At 33.9% G+C, this 6,056-nt stretch overlaps 1 protein-coding gene across 7 annotated transcripts in view; it reads right to left on the bottom strand.

Moving 5' to 3' along the window:
* The window catches only part of SYNCRIP (synaptotagmin binding cytoplasmic RNA interacting protein), a 35,297-nt gene continuing 30,908 nt past the window's right edge, over nt 1,668-6,056 (bottom strand). For 3 of the 7 annotated variants that reach the window (XM_021089679.1, XM_021089676.1, XM_021089670.1), the window contains one exon: nt 1,668-6,056. This exon is cut by the window's right edge. The gene's annotated coding sequence lies outside the window, so the exon portion shown is untranslated. The other 4 variants (XM_021089693.1, XM_021089690.1, XM_021089683.1 and 1 more) reach the window with 2 other exon arrangements.

Here is a 6,056-nt window from a genome sequence, read left to right on the forward strand (position 1 = left end):
ATCTCATTTAAAACAGCACTATGGAATTCCCATGGTGGCTCAGTGGAAGCAAACCTGACTGGCATCCATGAGGATGCAGGTTCGATCCCTGGCCTCGCTCACTTGCTCAGGGGGTTAAGGATTCTGGCATTGCTGTGGTGTAGGCCAGCGACTACAGCTCCAATTTGACCCCTAGCCTGGGAACCTCCATATGCCATGGGTGCAGCCCTACAAAGACCAAAAAAAAAATTTTAAATAAAAAAAAATCACAGCACTAGAGAGCCATACCTAGTGTGATGCTATTCGAACACTGTTTTGTCATGGTATGTTTCTACACCTGAAGACTGGAATTTAAAATCTCTAAAACATTTTCTAGAGATTTATTACTGTGAACATGCCCTAGTCATATTCTTAATCTGTGGTAGTTGCTTGTCCACATCAAAAACCTGTCCTCTCTTCCCTTGAAAAGTAACTGGCATCTCTTGCTCATAAACAAGAGATGCCAATCCCCTTAGGTTTCACAAAATTCTCTCCAAAAGAAGTTAGTACTTTCCTACCACACACACAAAAAAAATCCTTTCAGAATAGATTGGCCTAAAAAGCCAAAAAATAACTCAAATAGTGTCAGATTTAATTCCCTTCAGACTAGAACTTGTTTTAAACTACCTAAAGGTAAAAAATAAGATATTCGCTGAAGCTTGTTGTAAAGTTATTCTAAAATAACCTTCTCTTCATCCTATTGTGTTAATTTTTTTTTAGGAAGCTAACACTTAAAGACACTTATTTCCAAAATGGTTTATTAGGACTTCTCTCTCATGCAGAAAGTCTTATTCAGCAACCTTCATATCAACAAGAAAAAAAAGTACTGTCTGGCATCTGCATAGGAAGCCAGATAGGCAGTGTAAAGGTTTCCAAAAATCCCCCATTAGTTGTCTAAGAATTTTTCAGGTATAAAACTTCCATGACTGTTCTGAAATGACAGACTTTTTTCATTGTCATTAGTGTAAATTTTAGTAATCAAAACACAAACTAAACTCTGCACTAAGTAACCTAAAAAGATTTTTGGCTTGATGAAGTGGCCAAAGCTACCTCCCCCACCAAGAAATCCTAGAGCTGAACCAAAATCCCCTGAATGTATTTACAAGTTCCCCATTCTTTGATAATGATTTGTCAACTTAGCTTAATGACATACATTTTAAGCTGAATTCATCTCCCTAACCTCATTTGCAATGTCACTTAAATGTGCAACATTTTATTAAAATAGATCAGTTTTTGTTCACTCCCCTTCTCCTGAATTCTTTGCAACATCAATCACTCATTTCCAAACCTTCAGAGACAGTGATAGAGAATGGAACACTGAATAGTGGGGGGATGTCTCCAGAGCAGCAGAACCAAATTACCATTAATTTCTTCAGAGTCCACTGGCATTGTGTGACCACAACGTATTTCATCATTTAAATTAAGACCAACGCTATACATTTATTCTATATATCTCCCCATCATGTGCTTGAATTAGGGATATTGGGGAATTTGTTTTTACCATTGGCTAGTTACTTTGAATGTATGGATAATCAGAGGCGAAAGAGCTCTAAAGACTCCCCAGTGTCTAATTAAAAGCTGTTAAAATGAAAAACGATGAAATGGAGGACACCCACAATAATTCTTTGACTCCTGGAGATCCTAAGACATGCTACAAAAATAGGTCTTTATTCTTAGGAAAATATAGTCAGAGCTAGCTTCCTTATGCTATACATAAAATCTTAACATCAGAGGCAGTACAGATAGTACAGATAGTTTTTGAACTGATCTCCAAACAAGCACAAACCCACTACGTTGAAAAGAACAAGTAATTTGAGGTTTTTGGCAAAAGACAGTACTTCACACATCTAATCCAAATCAAAGAGCCTGCAGACAGTTTTCAGTGAGATGAAAGGAATGAAATAAATATAAATTCTAAGGATAAATAAACGTTAAGAGAATTTAAATAAGCTAACAGAACTATTTTTTTAAATAAAAATACTAGTCAGGTACAAGCTTTTGTTTCTCAATGCCAGACTTCTAAATGTTTATCAGACTACTGTTAATATCATTAAAAACCTAATCTTGACCAGGGCATTAGTTGTAATACTGTTTTGCACTCATAAAAAAGATTTCTTTCAACTGAATGCTCCTGGTTCTGAAAAATATTTTAGGGTTTATTACTGAAGGCAGACTGTGGTACTAATAAAACTTTTAAGTACTTTTTAAAAAAGTGACAGACCAAAAAGCCCGTCTACTAATTTGCCCACAGTTAAAAATGTCTTTTGAACATTGGTTTATAATTAGCATCTTAAGAAAAGTAGTGGCATGCCCTATTGAGTGGTATCACTGAGTAAATTAATACTACACTCTAAAACACCATCCCTACATCTGGTCATTTTATGAATTGTTACTTAATTTCTTTATTCATTCATTTTATACCCACCATTGAATTCCTGTGGTCAGACAGAACTTTTAAGATGTGCACCACTGGGGAGAAAATGACCATGGTGGGTATTTGGGACATTTTAAGAACCTGAGCAATCATTTACTCAAGGGGTTAGCTCCTTCACCTAAATGCATGAAATCCTTCTACTTTTAAATTTCTCCCCTTAAAACAGATTATATTATATTCTGCAATAACAAGGTGTTCATCTTTTTTTTTTTTTTTTTCTGTTTCTGATCAACACGGACTTTTGGCTTAGCAGTCAAAAAAAGCTGTCCTGAATGTGACAATTTTGCCCATCTACCATAATATTCACCCTATGTCTTTTCAAATAGCTATATATACAAGTGAATACCCAAGGTCACCCCATCAATCCATTCCTATGTCATAACTATTTTAGTATGAATGAAGTTGTTTGTATTTTGTTAAATAAGACTTGCAGTTAATTGGTAGATAAATTTCTCATGATGCTACAACAGCCATCATGAGTGTGCAACTGCTCTTTTGTGCTAAATCCCCCCTAACGTCTTAATCAGTCACAATGCTGAAAACTTTACACAAAAAGCATGTCTGGGAGAATATATGTAACACAATTTCTCACAAAGCAACTTTCTGAAAACTGATTAACTTAAGTGATGATCACTTTGATTGCCAAGTAGTCTGCAGAAACAAAATCTTGCGTCTGCTTTGGTTAGGTTAACTCAAGTTTTCTTTTTTAACAATCAGAATGCTTTAAGGATACATTTGTTCACCCCAAGGAAGGGACTTGACTCTTAGATTTAAGACCCATTCCTTGACAATATATACAAAATTTCTTTAACTTGTCATCTGTCCATTCTTTGAAGCTGTCAAAGCCAAGAACCCATAAACAAATCACAAATAGCAATAACCTACATTAGTTAACATTCCCCTTTTAACATGTTGACAATTTTACTAAAGGATTAGTTATTTTTGCATTTCCATTTCTCATATCCCATGACATTCCATAAAAATTGCATTATTGCTTTATAGGCCACACAACATTCAAAAGTATGTTTATATGCATTGCCTGTTTTCCTTGTTCTCTGATAAGAGTTTGATACTGATTTTTACTACAGAAAATTTAAGTTTGAAAATACCAGTTAGTATTTCTTCTCAGAACTTAATTGTTCACGTCACTAATCACTACATGCATATTTAGCTCTGATTATATTGCTCAAAAACTGCACCCATTATCAGAACAGTGCAAATGATTTAATTTTAAAATTATAATGGCTTAAATTCAAAGTTAGTCAAATGAACACTGTCAAGTAATTTCACTTGAGTGTGTATATATTTCATCACCACTGTTTACACTGCCCATCAATTCTTCACAATTTTTTAGTATCAGTTTTCCCTCCCAAATCCCAAACTAAGAATGCCAAATAGTCTTGGAAACCCAAAGCTCCATATTTTAATGTTTTCTTAAGAACACATTTGTGAACTCACAAAAATGTTCATCTTTCAACTTTGACAATGCAGTTCTCACATAAGTCAAACCAACCTGTTCTAAAATCCCAAAAATAATTCTGAGAATTAACTTAAACACCTTGACAGTGTCCCTTAAAAAGGGTATGACAGTAAAGTGCCCATAGGCATGGCAATGACCTCTTTGATGGGATCATTTAACTCCTTGGAACTGGTAAGTGCCAGCACCAAGGATTACACTGAGATTCAATTTTACTGAAGGCTACATTTAGTTTACCCACTTTCCACAACCTACTATACTCATTATATGTTAGAATGAAATGTAAATGTTTTGTGTAGCCCTCAAACTTACACTAAGATTTGAGAGAGATGTACTTTAAAAAAGCACGGGGTAATATATAAAATCAGTGGCAAAAAGTTTCATTAAGCACCAGGAACTAATTTTGTCACCCCATACTCATTTTGTTAAGTAAGTTTCAATAACCGGCAAGGCACATTTACATATATTCCAATGAATACTTATTGACAAATTTTAAATTACACTCTATGTCCCAGCTATCCCAGTAACTGACATACAACATACTAAAATGGTTTATTAAGATAACATAAAAAAACCAATTAATGTGAAACATACAGGCTATTGGCAACCACTATCTAAAATTATGTAAGTACAAATAAACATACCGAAATGTGTGCATTTCTAAGTTTTTAAACCAGAATATTTCTATACTAACACACATTTATATTAATGACACATAAAAAAAATAAAAACTTTATTACAAAAATAAGTTACACTCGCCTCCAGCTTACAGTATAAAACAATTTTATTTGCAGGAATGCAAAATGATTGTTTGCCATGAGCATTTTGAACATATGACATGTCTAATTTTCTTGTTAAATTTGCATTTACTGGGGGAACTGGTGTGTATAAAACCTTAAGTATAATAAGCTCTGATCTTCATTGTGGTGCCTATTGGGTATGTGATATAACTGCAGTATCCCTTTGGGGAAGGGGAAAAGGATTTCTTTATACCAAGTCCTAATTAAACTGTAATTTCACTTTTGACTTTAAATTATCAATTTAGAACTTGGCAAAAAAATTTTTGAGGGTGATTCAATAGAGGATGCTTCACCACTGAACACTCACTGTCATCAAGGTGCTTTTAGAAAATTAAAAACATAGCACAAATGATTGTATTCTATTCTACAAGTTATCATGACCTGCATAAGAAATGGAAAGCTGATTCACATTTTTGCAGTGATCAGCAATAAGAAATGCACTAATGAAACATACTTTTTACCTAAAAAGCTAAACTACAGCCATATACTAATTTCTATGATTTATGAAAAAACTTCAAAATATCCAAATGTCAGGCTTTGCTGTACAATTGTCAGTTTTAGTCTGACTTTTTATAAAGGGACACTGCAGTATTTAGTACAAGTTCGGATGCACTTTTTTTGAACATCTGATGTCTTACAAAAGTAACATCTTGCTAAACTATTATACATCCAAATAACTACAATATCTGAAGAAGCAAGGCTGCTTTTTCAGCCACAAAATACGACAAAAGCAAGGCCTGTTATGATGGTCATGAGGAAGTCTTACAAGCCTCTGAAACTAAAGGCAACTAAGAATGTTACATTTGGTATATTAAAATCTTACCCTCATATCATTTAACAAGCCTTGCTTTTATCTACAAAGATTTTCTATGTACAGTACAGACAGGGTATAGTTCAATCCTCTGCTACTGAGGTAGTTAACCAACCCTTTAAAAAAGGTTCTGAAAAGAACCACTATCTGGAATGCCTGACTAACCAGCTCTGATGATTACACCTGAAACTGCATATCTGAACACAATTCAAAAGTGATTACTATAAAAAAGATATAGACAATCATGATTAACCTTGGTGAGCAGAAATAAAATTTAAGGATACCAACAATGGCATTCATCTATACCACTGCAATAAAATTTAAATGCACAAATTCAAGAGAATATTTCAGAAAACCACTGCTGGGATCCTTAATTTAAAAAAACAGGGGAAAAATCTACTTAGAGCAGATTTTTTAAAGAGAAGAACTTTATTCTTTATTAAGATACCATGCTAGAAGTTATGAAGAATTTCTGTTGGAACACATTTGGAAAATAGAGTAGCTTTAGTTTAATAA

This window comes from Sus scrofa, chromosome 1, assembly GCF_000003025.6.
Source record: "Sus scrofa isolate TJ Tabasco breed Duroc chromosome 1, Sscrofa11.1, whole genome shotgun sequence".
In the NCBI taxonomy this organism is placed as follows: Eukaryota; Metazoa; Chordata; class Mammalia; order Artiodactyla; family Suidae; genus Sus; species Sus scrofa.